The 19,186-nt window shown below is 41.2% G+C and overlaps 1 long non-coding RNA gene across 1 annotated transcript in view; it reads left to right on the top strand.

The window, feature by feature from the left end:
- Positions 1–13,686, top strand: part of LOC144031715 (uncharacterized) — a 186,502-nt gene extending 172,816 nt beyond the window's left edge. The window contains exon 6 of the long non-coding RNA XR_013287590.1: positions 13,573–13,686. This is a non-coding gene — a long non-coding RNA (uncharacterized LOC144031715). The remainder of the gene's footprint in view (positions 1–13,572) is intronic.
- The last annotated feature ends 5,500 nt before the right edge of the window (positions 13,687–19,186 follow it).

The raw sequence follows: 19,186 nt of genomic DNA, 5'->3' as shown, positions 1-19,186 counted from the left end.
ACGAGATGCCCGACTTCCTGTCCGACTCGTGTACTTTTTTATTTTTACTTAATATGCAAGTGGATATCCTTCATCCAACTCTAGCAATCTGGGAAAAAAAAGACATTTTTGCGTTCCTCTTTTGTCGGGCATTTATTTTCAACTCATGGAACCTGCCGGCCCCTGCTTGGTATATAAGTATATAATTTATATCTCCTATATTTACTTTATAAACCAAAGCAAGGCCAGCCGCCTTAAAAGGAAGCACGGCCCTTTTCCTTGCTTCGGAGTTCTGAGGGGTCTGCTGAGGCTCAAACGGGATCCGCAGCCTGGGTTTCCTCACGCTGCTGCAGTCCATGCAGCAGAAGGCCCAAGAAGAGGTTGAATCTGGTCATCCACGGGCAGATAACGGAAGATACAGGCGACTAATTTGGACATGTGCTCGGCCGCCGGATGACGAGAGTCTGATAAAGAAACGAGAGAGATGGACAACTGTTGCTGGAGGAGGATGTGAACTCCCTGCAGATCCTACAGGATCTCAATTGTTCGGACTCCAGACTATTGTGCTGTTAACCTTATCACGGCACGTTTTATTTGTGTAGCTAGAAACTACAATCACGTCTGAAAATTTTGGAGTGAAAGTGCTGAGATGTGTACTGAAATACCTCTTTAGAGTGTGAGTAGTTGATTTGGAGGCTTTGTAGTCAATATTGGGGTTAAGATCAAAGGGGTGGTTTCAGAAACATTCAGGATAACTCGTTTACATGCTTAAGTGGAGAGTTACTCCCGTATACATGGTAATTGTGCTCAATTGGAATATCCCATTCAAAGCGCAAAGACAATGTGATGACGCAAATAGACGTCATTTTCGCTTTTAACTTTCTCGGTTCAAATGTCGGTTTCCTCCTCGTTCTTGTCTGGTTCTTTGCTGCGTCGTCATGTTTCTTCAGTGGATTGCACGCCAGAAATACGGACTTATATACGTGTATTTATTTGTGTATAGATACAATGTGGCATTTTTGTCGGAGAGAGAGAAAACGCAGAGGAGGAATCAATGTATTCAAGTGAGGCTTGTTTAGCGAGTGGGACGGTGCCGCACATAATCCGTTCCTGTACTACAAAGACCAAGTTTCCTTGTGAATAGAAATACGAGAGAAGAAGAAGGCCCCCTTCAATCGGGTATTCCAAATATGTTTACATGAACAAGAATTCCGGTGATGAAACGGTTAAAATCCAGGGCTCTTATTCGGGTTTTTGCTTGCATGTAAACGCACTCTGTTTCTGTTGATAGATCGGAGCTTTACATCTATTGGCTATGTTACGCATCCATCCATCCATCCCTTTCTTTCTTTCTTTCTTTCTTTCTTTCTTTCTTTCTTTCTTCCTTTCTTTCTTGACCGCTTATTCCTCACAAGGGTCGCAGGGGGTGCTGGAGCGTATCTCAGCTGGCTTTTGGGCAGTAGGCAGGGTACACCCTGAACTGGTTGCCAGCCATTCGCAGGGCACACAGAGACGAATAACCATCCACACTCACAAGCACACCTAGGGACAATTCAGAGCGCCCAATTAACCTGCCATGCATGTCTTTGGAATGTGGGAGGAGACCGGAGTACCCGGAGAAGACCCACGCGAACCCGAGTCCTCAATACTGGGAGGCAGACGTGCTAACCGCTCAACCACCGTGCCGCTCGTATGTAAAGCAGTCTAAAAAAAATTGAAATTGATGAGTTGTGAACTGGTGCGTAATGGCACAAAACAGGAAATGAATACAGGGGGTCTTAATCTTCAAGTAAAGTTTATTTGTACTGATCTTAATCACAAAAGAGTCTCAAAGGTCTTGTGTATCTGCCGGTTGAATAGAAGCCAAACTGTGGCAGGGTTCTTACTTTCTGGACTTGGATTTGACATCTCTGAATTTGGCATGACAATGGAAAATAACTGACTATTTGAAGAGAAACGAGGAGCAATAGTTTTTCTGCGGCAACAGATTTTCCTCACAACTAATTCATCTAATGTATGGATAACTATCTGCAATCCGCAGTGTTACGGGGCAAACAGAAGCAGATCTTGGCCAGCACACGTTTGAAAAGCACTGCCGGGGGTCGTATGGTCCCGACAGTCCTGGTCGGCTTGGCCTAACACAGAGCCTACTGCCGACCCAGTGAGGGGAAGGACAGCGCGATAGTGTGTGCTACTGGCACCAAGTGTGTGCGTATAGATTGGCTCCCGGAAGGACAGCGATGGCTCGGGACTGCAAGGAAGCTGCTGGGAAATGTCTGTGTCACCGGTGTCACCCAGTGAAGGCAGATACAGAAAGCAGCAGTCGCAGACACATTCTTGGCCCGTACACGTCCCCAAACACACACACACACACACACTGTACATTTATACTCACTTGTTCACAGTACTGCTTATGAACAAAAAGCATTTTTCACAGGTCGAAAGCCCTACAAACCGTTTACATAAGCAAAAGTGTACTGTTTACCCAACTGCAAAGTGGTCTGCTGCTTGGCCATCCCTTTGTTTCTCTTGATGACATCATCTCTAGTAAGCTGGCAAATATTGGAAGATTTTGCTGTTCAACAGTTTCTTCTCCTTCGGGGGGGAATGACTCACAGGTTTTTATAAAGTTCTTTGTGAATTATTCTTTAACACTTAAGCAGCAGGCCCCTTTAACATCCCTGGCCACCAAAAAGTCACAGTGGCACCCAGACATCAGAAAGTTAAGACTGGGATCCCTCAAGGCTGTGTGCTCAGTACACGTTTTTTTGTTGTTGTTTTTTTGTTTTTTTTAACCCGTGACGGCATCTCCTCTGAGGATGTCATCAGTATCTTCAGGTTTGCTGATGACACAACAGACATTGGCTTGATCATCAATGGAGAAGAGAAAACTTTGAGAACCTCAGGTGGTTCTATGAAAACAATCTCATGCTGTAAATACTAAAGCATCAGTTGTGGACCAAAGGTGGAGGAAATAGTAGCTTACAGGGTGGAAACTTCCCAACTCCTTGGTACCCACATCAGTGATGACTTCACATGGACCTACAATAAAATTTGGAACTCTCCCAAAATATTCAATGTGCTATTTTTTTTTCTTTTGTAATCCTACTCACGTCATTGTTTACACTCTGCAACCTGCAACTCATTTATAGTTGAATGCTAGCACATTTTTGCACTAGAGCTGTCGAAATCGAATATGCTGTCCTTAAAAAAAAGTGTTGATTTTAAGTCTTTCCATCCATTTAAAATTGTTCTTTTCTGTTCTTTATATAAGTGGAGGGAGAATTTTATTGCTTCGTGTTGTGGTGTTTTTACTGTGCATAACAAATGAACATCTTGAATCTTTCATGACTGTCCTACAATTGCAGATTTCATCATCATTTTCCTCTATCATTTCTTTGTTTTTCCTTGTGAAATATCAAATCAATATTTAAATAGATCACAATGAAAAAAAGGGAATGGAGCGGGGAAAAATTCTAAATAACATTTCTGGGAAACATAACCCGAATTTATACTTTTCAACATCATCATCTGTTGTTTCATTTTCCTACCTCTTCCTGCCTAAATTCCCAATACTCACACACATACACTCACACAGTTTTTTTCTTTTCTGCAAGATTCAGCAATAAATAAATAAATAAACATTGAAAAACATGTAGACAATGGTAATAGTAGTGGTATAGTAGCAATAATAATCCATGCATTTTCTATACTGCTTATTCTTTGATAAAAAAAAATAAAAAAAAGTCTGATTAAAAAAAAAAAAAAGTAAAATAATATTCTGCAGTTTCAAAATGAAACATTAAAATAAAAGAATCTTTTTTTTTAATTTATTTATTTATTTATTTATTTTTTCAGTGCAATTTGTTGTGCTTTTTGATCATTTCTCCATTGTGCTGTTGATGGACTCTGCTACTGCCGTGGAACCAAAAGAAGCTAACTAGCACCCCCTTTTGAAACTGCTCCCAAAAGAGAAAAAACATTTCATCCTTCTACTCATCTGCTTTGATAGATTCCTAGTATGGGGAGCAGAATAAAGTAAAGGGCCCATGGCCGAATTAGCGAATTAATTGGGATTAAAATGTTTATGTTGTGGTGGTTGACCTTTTCATGTGTAATTTACGTGCCTGTTTAGTGAAAACAACAGATTTGATTAATATGGATTAACGGGGTTTTACAACTCATTATTCATTCATATACAAAAACATGTTTGGAATAATTATAATGCCGCCTAAATATATTTATTTGTTAATTACTCTTGTTTCCTTTGTTTATTCACTCCTGTGTGAACGTCAACTTAATCGACCATTACGTTTCAAAGTAGCGTTTTTTTTCGTTTTTTTTTTTTTCTTCCTGCAGGATATGAAGCTGTAAAAGTTACGAGTTCAATGAAAAGCGCACCTGGCTAAACCATCATTCTCACTCATATTTGGTAGCTTCTATTTCTGACAGCATCCCGTCGATGTTGTCTTAAGAGTAAGCAGCACATTGCTTAAATCTTTTACGTACTGTTAACTTAGGAAAGCCATGAGTTTATTGCAGTTCTATTATCATCTGAATAGATTAGAGTGTGGGAATACATTTACTTAAAGTAGGGAGGGCACATTATCAACACATTTGTTACCATCCCTTTTGTCACTATCCATTTTCTATTGCTTTAGTCTTCAAGGGTCAGAGATGTACTAAATCTGATCCCTATCGAAGTCGAACACTCGCGTAAAATTCCCGCCTCACAGTTTGGAGGCATTGGAGGTCAAAGAGGAGATGGTGGTCCAGGCTGCAGAGGGGAGGGGGAGGGGCGGGCTCTCTCAAGTGAGAAGCTGGTTGGTGGGTCGGTCAGGTGCAGCGCCACCAGTGATCATTAGGGTTACAGCTGCCCAGGCCAGATTGTGTGCTGCCTGCACCGGGCGAGATGTTTTGCCCAGGGAGAAGAGCGAGCATCTGTCTGTCCCTCCCCGTAGACAGCAACCTCCTACCAGCCTGTCCAAGTCAACCCAACTAGTAACAAGGTCACCCAACTCCTACTTTCTCTTGCTCGCTCACGCCCAGCTGCTCTCTGCTGCCCTCTACGACACGCCGTTTTTATCTTTCCTGTCTTCTAAGATGGGCACAGACAGAAGACAAGGGCAATACTTCATTTTCAAATTGCAGAAACTACTTACTTCTTCCTGTGTTATCTGAGTCGTGTTAATTGCATAGTTTGATCCCTGTTGATAAATCACATTTTCATCATTAGAAAATAATTGGCTCCAGCAACTAGAGGGCTTATTTTTTAAGCACCATTGTTCGCTCTTATTGCATCACACAAGTGCAAAATTATAATTATACACTAAGCCTGAAGGGGCACCGCCATACTTCGGCATCCTTTTAGTCGAGTTCCATCTATTTTTTTTCTGTGTACCTACCAAAAAAAAACAAAAAAAACGTGTTGTAGTTTGCTTTATGTAGGGAGGAGAACAATTATGTGAAAGACATTCGTAAAAAAAAAAAAAAAAAAACATTGTTCATTTAAAGACATGATTTTATCCATATTTCCTATACGGCTTGTGCTGTTCAGGTTTGCGAAGGACTGGAACCTTTCCTGACTGACTGAGCAAAATGCAAGTCGCAGTAACGAACCACAACACCAGAAATGAGAATAAGTAAAATGTAAATGTTATATGCACGATCTGATAGCTTAATACAGTCATTCATTGCATTGCCTTAGTGTGTGTAATGTGTGATCTATCTATCTATCTATCTATCTATCTATCTATCTATCTATCTATCTATCTATCTACGTACCTACCTACCTACCTACCTACCTACCTACTAGTGTTGTTCCGATACCGTTTTTTGGCTCCCGATACCCAGCTTTGCAGTATCGGCCGATACCGATACCATACCGATTCTTAAGGTTTTTTTTTCCTCAACATGAAAAAGCTGTCCTGCCATTGGTTCAGAGCATTCAAGGGCCAATAGGATATCTTAGATCGGCATGCAGTGAACATGTCACATATCAGTGAATGTCATGTACCAGCAAGACACAAGATGCTGCATCCAAAATCCTATATTAGCGTTGGAATTAATGGTATCGGCATGTTACTTGTGAGTAGTCACCGATACCGATACCACTGTTTTAATGCAGTATCGGCACCTCTGCCGATACCAGTATCGGTATCGGAACAACACTACTACCTACCTACCTCTCAGTGGTGAAAATCTGGTCCATCGTTTTGCACCTTCAGTGTAAGGTGTTGATCATTATGGATTTCTTTTGTTTTTAGTGTTAATTCAATTGTAAAACAAACAAAAAAACTGTAAACAATTCCATACAAAATACTGTACATAATTTTTTGTTTATATTCCCCCACTTCTCCCTTTTGTATCATCACAATTCCCATATTTTGAATGGCATGTAAGAATACAGACAAAGTGATACTACTTGTGTCCCTCACTATTTTGTATTATACACTAGGGTGGGGAAAAAAAGGGCAATTTGCTTTTCATGCATGGTACCAGATTATTCTCACGGGAGAGATTCTTCCTTGGTGTTGTGCCAAAAGCGCGTATTGTTCGGTTGGCGTTTGGGTGTTGTTGTGCTGATTGGATGCATGAAGTGATGGATGCTAATCTCTGTGATCTGGCTTTGTTTCGTGAGAAGATTCTTACCCAGTAACAAATGACACTTGGCCTCTGTGAATCGTCAATCAAATGTAGTGTTCCCTTGATAACAATAAACACTTAATGTGAATGTTGAACGTTTAACAAGGTTAAGCAACACAGTTTGGCCCTTGATTGGGTTGTAAATTAAATAAGCATCCGCAAGAACGAGCGACCATGACCGCATATGAGTTTTTAAACGCTCGTAAACTAGAATTGAACAGTTATTGATCAAGTTGGACAGCGTCATCCATACTCAACTGTTATGTTACCCCAATTAAATGAGCAAGGAGCAGGCAGAAGAAAGCTGAAACAGGTGTGACACCAACTTGGTGCCTCACAGGAGACAATAAAGGCCGTGGTCAAGGGCACAGCACCTGGACCATTGTTTTAGCTCACAAACTAGCTTTTAAGTGCAAATTTCCACTTGGTCCGAAAGGAGACGTGGCCTGCACACTTGCTTCACTCATCTCAACCAATATGTGATCCCTTCTCATTTGCATAATGGGTAGAATGCAAATTAGGAGGCCAGCTTTGTCAAACCAAGACAAAAAGAAGAAAGAAAAAGGAATGGGGGGGGGGCAGACTGCTGCCATCCTGCTGAATTGCATCTGTAACAACACAAAGCTGTAATATATCTTGGCTCTCATTTTAATGGTGATCACAGGTTATATTGAACACTTCAAAAGCCAATAATAGATAATTATACAGCATAAAGACTCATTTAAACAATTTACCTCAGAATATTTGTGTTTTCTGTCCTTGTAATCGGATGTATACATTTTCCTCAGGCTACTGTTTGACTCTGACTTTAAGTTATTGAGACATTGACAGCTTTGAGTCTCAGAGAGTTTTGCTTTGTGCCGACTCGCTTGCCAGCATGTTGCATCATATGTTTTCTCAATTGGGGCTCCCAGTCTTCTTAGCAAGATATCAAGTGATGGTAGGATTAGAGCTAAAGTTGAATGGTGGAAGTTGTGCAGCATCCGACAAATGCATGACCGCCATGTATCCAAGTGGGCATCCTCCAATTACACTGGGGAACAATTTTGGGGGGAAATGCAAAACGAATCAAAACTACTTAGCTAGATAATTATGCTAGATAGATATAGATATTTAGATATTTATGCTGATTTAAACCAAAATTAGTTTGAGTTTTTATCTAGCACATCAAGATTTCTTTCCACAATTTAGTCTGCAGTTAAGCAAATTTCCACTGATTAGCTGTAGTAAGAGGAGCTGATCATGATTGGACTCATCTACAGCTACGTGGCAACTTGTGAAGTCACAATTGAGACAGTTCGGTTAGTTTTTAAAACTTGAAACTTGTACATCTTGTCACAATCAGTAGTACTTTAACTTAAATTTATTTATATACATACACATCTATTTCATTTTTTTTTTAAGAAAGTGAGGATCCTATAGCTGAAAAACGACACGATAGAGAAAAACTGTCAAATGCAACGAAGCAGGGCGCTAGGCAGAGGTGACGTAGAAGGGAATTTAATTTAACCAAAACAATAGTGAAATCCAAAATGTAAGCAAAACAAGACATTGGGGAAACAAGGCAAAAAAAAAAAAAAAAAAAAAAACGGCAGCATAACAGGGTGAAAACAACAAAGAACCAACACAGACCAACGGGAGACAAGAGACTAAATACACACCCACTAAATGACACAACAAGACACAGCTGGGCAAGACACAAGTGGCAGGGGTTGCTGATTGGTTGACACATAAGGAAGGGCAGGCAAACACAGGTGGACATGACAATGCTTGACAAGACTAGGGAGGCACACAAGGACAACAAAACAAATCAGATCATGGCTGAAACATGAGGATAAACTCACACAAAACCTGCTCAAAATTAGAACAAAAGCAAACAAAAACAAACCAAACCCGACTCAAACCATGACAATTTTGCATTCCGCACCCAAAAATTTATTTACAGTTGTCAGACCAAACTCAACAAAAATTGTGGTCCCCATTGTTATGATCCTGTATAGGTATATCTAACAGTATGTTTTTCAACAAAGCAGTCAGGGTCCAATAATAAGGTCAGCTCAAATAGATCTGTAAAATTATTACAAATGTAATGTCTGGTATGCACCTAAAACGTCGTTCACAAGGCGATGTTTTAAAATTGACGGCCAAAAGTCAAATTCGCAACATGGAAACAAATCTTGGTCAGAAAGAATGACTTAAATCCCCCTCTGATTTTGAGCTAAGAATTCCTGATCTGTTTTCTAGTCCTCCACTTAGCGTCACAATACGATAAGTACTACAGTGATATTTCCAATAATCCATTGCTTAGACTCCTCTTGTGCCTTCCCTTTGCCACACTGCCACTCGGGCTCATAGGTATTTACTTTAGATTAATCTTCTTGAGCTTCTTACAATCAGGAAACACGTTTACGTACATTCTTACATGGACAAATACTTGGTGAGACTAAACCCTGTCGCCTTGTTCCCGTCGAAGGTAGATTATCTGCGAATGTACGAGCAAATTTCTCTAGGGATGTTTTTTGGCGCTGAGTAATAAAACTCGGAGTGTGTTGCCTTTGCCAAGCTGAGACATCTGGTCACCTTATCACAGATAAGTGGGGGTTAGTCCTGGCATCTGCTAGAATTAATCCATTTTGCAAACACCGTTATCCTAATCTCCTAAATATGTCAGTCCACAACTGTACTGTAAGGCACGAGGTATAATTTCTGCTTCTAGGGTGCGCTTGTCTACTTGCTCGTTGTAGAAGTGCGGGACAAAAAAGACGTCACAGGGTCCACCTGGCCAACAAACGCGAGTGCCCAGTGTGCTCCGCAACTCGCTACCTAACATACCCGCATAAATATTCATGCAGGCGCATTTCTCTTTTGTTGCATGCCTAGTCAGCAGTCACAGAACACATGGTGAGTGTTGGCAGTGGCCAGCCTAGGTAGAGAGGCCGCGGACGGAGGCAGTGGCAGGAACCAGGACCTGTGAGGCTGACTGACATTTCCATCTGTGGCGAGGCCTGGTAATTATCGGGGAGAGGAGCGCCCGCAGCAGCGCGCCATCTGCTAGGGGAGATGGCTCAATGAGGTATGAGCACGAGCGGCGCTCCGTCGGGCCACTGCCTGTCTCTGACATGAGGGCTCGCATCTGCTACTGAGGAGCCGGGACGCCCAACACAGCCTGCCTGCCTGGCCGAGAGAGGGGGCTGACAGGAGGGAGAAGAGCAGCCAACAGCCCCTCTGACCCCCCCCGCTTTACCTCCACCGCCCATCGTCGTTCGCTACCATGGCTGCCCTGCCCAAAACGTACTTGACAAACCCGCTATCAAGTTCTTGTTGCTCCAGTTCTTTCTAAGGGGTTCACCTTTGTGGCTATCGCTAGCCTTTAAAGCCGGGATTTGTCTTGCTTTGGAACAGGTTGCTCTTCTGTATAGACTACTCTGACCTGGAATGGAGTCGACAAAAGTGTCCCTCCAACATTTTGCTTTAGGAGATAGTATCAGAGTTGTAAAAGACCAGCTCCAGTTTATCGCTCGCATCCCTGCTATATCGCAGATTTTTAAGAAATGTTGTCGTAAGTGGTTTTACCATACATATTTATAGGCCTAGGAACACTAGATGGCGCAAGGCGGAGTCTGCAGCATTACCGTTGGTCAGGGGCTCTGGGTGGCGGACTGGTTCACCTCCCCACCTGGGAGACCATGTTTGTTTGTGTGCGTGTTTGTGTGAGTGTGGAGAAATCATCATCACTGGTGGCCATCTTAGCACAGGGGAATGCTCTGGTTGCAAATTGATCGACTTGTCCACTTAAATACTTGCTGAATTCTTGACTGATTTAAAAGGTAATTGGTTTATTACAATCCTTATCATGGCTATGATTCAGGCTGAAGTTTTAAATTGCAGATTAAAAAAAATAATAAAGTAAGTCCGCTCTCCATTGACTGTAATGTTATGAATGCTCGGACAGCCCTGTTCCAAGATGGCCACCTTGTGACTGCATTACTTCTCATTGGCTATCTAGTGTTCTTATAGATATCTATGGGTTTTACAGTATAAGTGAATCTGAATTGTAATATTTAATGGACCAGATTTATAATCACAGTCATTTATGGACATCAGTCAGTGATTGTTCATATCTGTGACTTTTGTAAATAGATTATTTTTCTACAGTAAATATATATTGTGCTGCACCGTATTTACAATTTCATATGTACTTCTGGGTGAAATAAGTGAAGCTTGTGGTCAGAATTTTCACAAGCCAGAATGTGAATAGATCCACGTCAGGTCCATTCAGGATCAATTTATTATATCGACACTTTCATTTTTAGTGCCACTGCACACTTGCTTTTCACCTTGCATGGAGTGAGTCAAGGAACACAAAGGTAGCTACGACAAAAATGCGGATATATTGAAAGAAGGGACTCACTCTCATTGTCATGAAATCCTTAAACTGAATGTACCTAGCGGTATGTTCACTTTTCACAAACGTTTGTAGCAAAAGCTTCACTTATTTAATTCACAGGTACATATGAAATTTTAAATATGGTTAAGTATTGTTGTGGTATTGTTACTAGATTACAGTATTTCGTATTTATCTTCTTTAGTTATCTAATTTTTCCACTGGGTTAATGTTTTTTGTCCAAAATCCTACTCATTTCTCATGAGAACGGTGCATGTTGGCACAATCCATTCATTGTATTGTTTTGTACTGCGGTAATGGGCGGGATCAAAATCTCAACATAATCATTAGTGGGGATTCCATCCAATTGTTGCAAAATTTTTTAAACAAATTTACTGACTAGACCAAACAGAAATCCGTTTCCATCTGTTCTTCATTTGTGACTAATAAGACAGGACTCCGCCGCTGTAGGTGGCGGTATGCACCATAACGATGCGATACACAAGTAATTTAAAAGAAGAAGAACAACAGGAAGCAACAGCGCCGTGAGATGACGTCATTTGAGTTTGCTTTTGTAATTCTTGATAAACCGTAGCGTTTTCCATTTAAAATTGCATTAATATTCAATTATTTCATTAATTCCAAACAGATTTCTGATACTATTATCGTCCGCCATTGCTTTGTGGCTACATACGTGTGACGTAATATCCGGTCTTGTCAGTGTTTATTCGCAAAATCTGTTTCCATAGACAAAATTGGCATTTTCCCTTTTTTTCCCCACTATTTTTTTCGATCCAAAATCCTATTTGAAACATTCTTTTATACACGCGAATACACAAGGTTAAAGCAATTGCTTTCATTTGCAAGAGACTGAAAGCGTTTATATTAGCCTTCGGATTCTTCACATCAACTAACCTTGGCAGCAAGTATTCTTGGAAAAGATTATTCTGGTCCTGGCAAAATCATTGATGATCATCATGGTGTATGTATGACAAGCGATAATGCTCCTCATCCCCAGACAACCTTCCCAGAGGGAAGTGGTACTTTTTAGTAAGTAAGGCATGCAAGCAAGGCCAGTCCAACTTACAAGCATAATTGTTGGGAACTTGTCCTGATGTGAAATTCATACTCAGTCAAATTGGTTGCCACAACCCCAGAATGTTGTTCTTGTACCTTCTCATCCGCTTTGATACCTTCATTGCATTTCTTGCATCCTCCTCCATACATTCACCTTACTTTGCTTTTCACCCTGGCATACTCAATTAGGTGTGTGCCGTTCCTAATTATGTTCAATGAGTTTAGTCAGGCACCGGTGAACTCCAACCATGTTGTGGAAGCGGCTGAAGGATGGTTGACAACTGTAGGAGGGTGCATCGGTTCAGTGTGAGGTCCCACTGCCCTGCGTGTCGCAGATAATTTGCTGCTCCAAAACTGATCTGATTTAAAGAGTTGGAACAACATTAAACTCCTGTTTGCAACCCATTCAAGCAGGAGAACAAGTTAATCATGTCATATAAGGTTGCTAAGACAGGCATTAAGAAGGAATGCGTAAAGCTCAGGAGTGGCTTTTAGAACAAACAGTTTCAATTCTGAAGGAAAGGGAAGCTTCTCATAATCTTTGTTTTACAATAAGATGATGTAAAACTTATTACACTGGGTTGTGGGCCGGCCTTTAACAAAAAAAAAAAAAAAAAAAAAAAAAAAGAATAAATACTGACCAATTTTATTAGAAGGCCTACTGCACTTGAGTCCGAACACTCGACAAATTTTTTTTATTGTGTCGGACATGACTTGGACTCAGCCATTGGACTGGCAAAATATTTTTAGCGACTCAACCAACTATGTTTTTATTCCTGAAAATTAACTCAACTCAACTTTATTTATAAATGGATCAATATTGCGCTATCGGTGACCCTGCACGATCGGTGACGCCCATGCGCAGAAGATCCAGCCATCTTGGATCGCGAGCTAATACTTTACCTCAGAGAAAATAATAAAACAGCTGTTTATTCATTTTGGGAGTGAATGGAGTTGTCAGAAAGCTGGTTTGTAATCTATTAATAAAGTTGGACCGACCTATCTGACTGTTTTGTTGACATTCCCTTTAGCGCAGCACCATCTAATGGATGCATAACGTAACCCCAGCCTCTACTGTAGCGCCTTATATATGGAAAAAGTTTTAAAATATGTCATTCTTTGAAGGTGCGCCTTATATACAGAAAAAGTTTTATAATGTGTCACTCATTGAAGGTGCGCCTTATAGTGCGGAAAATACGGTACTCGCCGGTGTGGCAACATGCGTACATTTACACTCTGTAATTGCTCATAACTCGGCAATGACACAAAATATGTATCTGAGATTTTGCTCTTTCTCTTGTTTATATCTGATGTATTGATTCCAACAAATTTACGAGTGTAAAAAGTATGACATTTAATATTTAGCAATCTTGCTGTAAACACTTTCACTCTGTTTTTACACCTGTCAGGTTGATATTCCAAAGTCTTTCTTCAGCTTTTGTGATTGATCTTTCTTTTTCTTTGCATGACTTACTACCTTTTGACAGTTATTCTAAAAGTGAGAAACTAGCAACACGAGAAGGGTGAGAAGTGAGCACGCTTGGAAAGGAAGAGGGCGGGGTGTGCTGAGTGAAAAGCGCATCGCCTCCTCGCAGGATTTTATCAGACTATTTGGACAGATTGGTAGAATTCAAAATGCAGCAGAGGCCTGTGATGTGGCAATAAAGCGTTTGCCTTTGATCCCGCCTCACTGTTTTTCTTTTTTTTCTTTTTTTTCCATTCCTGCGCTGCACATGTGCATGTCAAAACGAATTAGATCAACCATGAAGAGGCGAGGCAGCTGCGGCGCCGCGCAGCAAACCTTTGCATCACCTCAGTTTACCAACAGTCTGCTTGTTATTGTCATTGTCAAACTCGACGACGTTCAACTCCAGCGGCGGCGTCACCTGCACACAACAAACTTCAAGGTGTGTGATCAAGATGAAACGACACACAAATAGAATATCCATCTTTACACATGCTTACATTCCCAGCCGCAGCTGTCAATTACCTACCAGAAGAAGAAGAAAAAAAAAAAACACTCTTTGATAAGGAAAATGCAAAGCAAGCCAACACCCACACTTGGAGTGGCTTTTTCAGATGTCGTCGCACTTAGGAGAAATTTGCGACGGCACATCAACGCGCCTATTCCCCATTCAGCGGCATTAACTCCGCGCCATGTGTCGAACAAACGGAGGCCATTTTGGAGCCCTTAATGACAAGGCTGCTCCGCTCCTCTCCTCTCCCTCTCGCTCTTTTCAAATTGCTCTCTAAATGAAGTACAGCTGTGTGGACCAGGTGCTGCCTGCCTACCCCCATCCCAACCCGCCACCGCCCCCCCTTTTTAGAAAGAACAGGAAATTATGAAATCCCCCAAATCCTTCACAAATGGGCAGGAGGGAAGGTTGGAGAATGTCAAGCTGCACGTCTCTTGTCGATGGATGAGCTTTCATTTGGGTTCATCGCCGACGTTTTCGCCATCCGGCGGCCCGGCCCAGGACACGTTTCACCTTTGAGTGTTACACGTTACTTAGTGAATGCATTCAGGAGTGGCATCCTTTCGCTTACAGACGCCAGTGAGTACAGTCTGTGTGGAGTAACACTTAATGAGCGCTGACGTTTGGTAGCTTGCAATTACTGAAAATATTTGGCTCATGTTTTGGTTTGTGTGGAAGCAGATTAATCGAGAAATTTTAAACCTTTGTAGGGCACTCATTAAAATACATGATGATTCCAATTTTGACTTTCTGAAGATTAGCATATGTTGCAAAAGTTAATAATAATAATAATAATAATAATAATAATAATAATAATAATGACTTTGAGACTTTTAATAAATCATAAGTTTATATATATATATATATATATATATATAATATTTTAATTAAATACTACAATATTATTTAAAAATATTTAATATATACATATACGATATACATCATCTGTTTGGTTTTTTTTGGGGTTTTTTTGTTTAATCTGTCTCTTCAAACTGCCAACTACTGATACTACTCGTGCTCTTGGTACATAAAATTTCGAAAAAAAAATAAAAATAATAATAATAAAAAACTGAGATCATTTTAAAGAAATACGAATACGTCTCAATATGGCATTTTTTTTTCTTAAAATTGCATGAAATTGCAATTTTCCATTCATCTAATTTCAAGTTCCTGATTGTAAAACGGCCACAAAATGGCTACCGTCGTGCATACTTTGATTGTATCGTATACCCGTCCATTTCTATACTATTGTGTAAATATCACTTAAATATTTTACGTTATGTTCCTGGCCGCTACTGCAGACCTTTTTTAGGCTACCGTGGACAAAACTGACCAGGATGAGATGGGCAAATATGACAAGCCATGTTTTTTATGGTTGCCTGGAGATATTCTGTCAAAAAATTTTTCGTAAAATGGGTTGAACACAACTAAACTTTAAAATGTGTAATAAGGTATATCAAAACTTTGAACTGTTTTGCCTCAGTTGGTTCAGAAAAATGGGGTATAACGCATGTTTCATCGCCGTTCTACACCAATCTGACACGGCACGCGCAGCCTGGCAGGTCCATCACATGCATATAAAAAAGCACCCACATGCACCTCATGTAACGCTAAGCCACGAGTTTAAAGTTTATGTGTGTCTGTGTACGTGTGTGAATGTGTCCATTAGACAGAGCGAGAGCGAGCGAGAGAGAGAAAGCACTTGTATTTTCTGGCAATTAATGTGAGCGAACCACGTGAAAATGGGCTCTTCTGCATGTTTTTGTACAAAAGATGGATTAGTAAATGAGTTGCTGATAGAAAATTAGCATTATCAAACGTTCATTGAATGGCAATCCCCAACCCCCCAACCTGATGGTCTGATGAGGCCATAAATCAAAATCACAACTTAGGAGTCTATCGTGAAAACAAACAAATAACATTACTTTTTATATATATTTTTTAAAATATTAATATACCTGTAGCCCGTAGGCCATACCTTACTTTGAAATGACTTGGTCAGAACCAACAAAAAGCCCAAAACGGGTCACAATACTGCCTACGGGTTAACCTTATAGGCCACTCCTCATGGGTGATGCACAATGTAGCATACTATACATTAGTAGTGAGTAGATTTTCTCTCCCACATTCCGGACATTTATTAATTTACCTTCTCTTTTGCTGTTCAAAAGTTGGATTGTCGCAACTTTAACGTGGTTCCAGCCAGATATGCGTGAAAAGTACTCAATCACCCAAGCACTTAATTCCAGTGTCAAATATGCTAGCCTTGTCATTCCTAGGTTAGCTTAGCAATTAGCATATCTTCGCCCTTTGTCAGAATGATACTTATCAGAAATGTCGCTTATGAAATGAGGTAATGATTACTGACTTCAGAGTATCTCCGCAACATGTTAAAGAATTCCAAACTTCCAAAACTTAACTATAGGCATATAATGATTGAATCTTTCCATTGAAACCATGGCGATGTATTTTTTTTTTTTTAATTAACTATTAGTTGTTTTGCTGGTTATTTTTCTAATTCGGAAGTAAAACGCCCAGTTCAGTAAAACCCCGCCTCTCCCCGTGCGATTGCCGCGCCCCAGGCGAGCCGACTGCAATCTGCTGTTGTAGCTCTGCATTTGAGCACTCTTCTAAGTAAGCCACACAACTTGATGCAAGCCAATTCTTCAATAAACATTTGAAACAAAACGGCTCTTTGCTGCAAGAAATCGTGGAGGAGGAGGGGAAAGAAGGAAGAGAAAAAAAAACATCTGGGCTAGTTTCGAACCGGGGACTTGCTGTTTATAGAGTGAGCTCAGAACCTGTGATTTTAAGCCAATTGTCATTGCACTTTGGCACTGCAAATGTGAAGGGTAATTGATTGCTTTGAATTCATTTGGACCGAATTTTTACTCAAGGCTACTTTTGTCACTATCTCATAGAGGTCCCAGAAAAAGTGGGTGTGCGTTTAGTCCGCAGAGGCAGTTCAGGGGTGTGTCCGCACTTTATGATGTCAAAGAGTGCAAACAGCTCGTTTTCTCAGGTTGGGACGGGCTGATGCTTGGAGAGCAGAATGACCTTGAATTTCTCATAGAGGGGTGAATGGAGGAAAACACCACTTACATTATGTTTTTGGTGATGAATAGCTAAAATGCTATTTTAACCCAGCTAAAAGCTCCAAAACGTTGATTTTTCATGTTGCTGTCCCTTTAAGCCACAGCAGTAGCCAGCCAAAGCTTGTTGCTAGCTAGCTGGTGCAGTGTTGGTAGCGCTGATCTGTGCCACAACCTCCGACTACCGCTGTGTGTTTTAGTAACACGCAAATTGCAAATTTTGCCTCGCAGAACCGATTATTTTGAACCGTAATCTAATAATATTGGTACAGCTTGGCGGCCACCAGCTGGTCGGATTTCACTAACACTTACTAAATGCTAACACTGTGCAACGGTTACATCAGGTTTGATTGCGTCGCTCGGTGTGCGGCAACCCTTGAGTTCACCAAATATGTTCTTCTATAAGGGTTACAGTGACAGCTCGTTTCGCCTCGCAACATGCAGCAGCTCCTGGATAGCATCCAGCCTATAAGTAAAGCACTGCGTTTGTTCTTTGACAAGAGAACGCGCACAACTGCTGAACTAGGCCTCCTGCTCAGGAGACCGCCAATGTGCAGCTGTCAATGTCTCCATAAAGCCCCATATCCATAATAGACAAAGCACTCATCAAGCCTCGGCTTCATCTGGCCTCCCAGATGCCCCATCACCAGGGGCAAATCCCATCCAGGTCTCAGCGCCGCACCATGCAGCCAGATGTGCGCTGGCAACATGGCCGTGGGGTCAACACATGGCGAAGGTAGAGCCGATAAATGAATTATACTCTGATTATCATAAATGTGGCATCTAAGCATTGACGTTGTGCGGAATTGAAATGCCGGGACGTGCTTGCTGAATCGTGCGCGGAGAGGCTCATGCGAGCGCAATGTTGTGTTCATATGCAACACAAAATAAATAAAGAAATCAAGCATGTGCCGCCGTGTTTTGGCATTGGTTTACAAATTGCTCAAAGTTTCTGCAGGAAAATGACACGTTTGAGCCAAAGCGCATTTCGGATTCTCAGAATGGTTCGCTGCCATATGCCCCGTATTTGTACATAATTCCGCAATGTTCTAGGTCGCTCTCCCAAACATATTCTGTTTCGTCACATGCCAAAAAGACCTTTTTCCCCTCCGCCTCCATCCCGCCGTTCCTCGCTTCGACACGTTCGCGCCCGGCCTTGGCTCCCCGCACTTCCCCCTTTAAGACACCATGCCAACTTCAGAGGACCCAGGTGTATGGGTGCCTTATCAATTCCACTAACAAGCGTGCTTACTGGGATCACAGGACACGTTGCGGCTTGCTTTAAAGTCCCCGTCTGTAGCCAAGAGTGACCTGAATTGGAGACACGGGGGCCCCCTTGCTGATAGCAGCCAACCTCTGATGGGCAGTCCCTCTTCCAGACTTGGCCAACACTCGGCGCAGGAAGGAGGAGGGGAGCGCAGAAGAACTCTTTGAAATGTTGGAGTTCCATGAAGAATTGAGAAGCAGGACAGAATCAAAGCCTTCTGCCATAGGAAAGGAGGGAAATATAGAATCAAAACTTGAGCACTGACTGCATATACTTTAAACAAAGTCTTACGCTTCACTTTGACAAATTTGTGTTCAAATGTACAAAATGGTTTAATTTAGTGATCAGCATCCCAAAACCTCTAACTCCTTGACATATTTTATGATTACAAAAATAGGTTGGTACAATGGTTGATGAAGTGATGTCATGCATAGACCTGCAAATTAAAGATTCTTTACTACTTCATCCTCAAGAATTCTAAGAAATTCTGAAAAAATTTCATTGGACGTATGTGGACTTGATATTCCAAGACAAATGACAGTTGTCATTGTGCTCTTAAATCTGCAGTAAGTGTGCATGATGATTTGATTGAAGTCTCCTTGAGTATAATGTTAACTTTGAGCGCCGTTGACGTGAATTGTCGTCAGTGGTAAAACCTAACGAGGGGCATAAACTGCAATTAAAACTACATTTATTCAATAGTGAATTAGCAGTGAAAAGTCTTAAGCGGCCCAGGATTGATTATTAAAAATCCGAGAAGGTAAAA

This window comes from Festucalex cinctus, chromosome 12, assembly GCF_051991245.1.
Source record: "Festucalex cinctus isolate MCC-2025b chromosome 12, RoL_Fcin_1.0, whole genome shotgun sequence".
Lineage (NCBI taxonomy): Eukaryota > Metazoa > Chordata > Actinopteri > Syngnathiformes > Syngnathidae > Festucalex > Festucalex cinctus.
The sequence above is the reverse complement of the archived record's forward strand: the minus strand, read 5'-3'. Positions and strand labels throughout refer to the sequence as shown.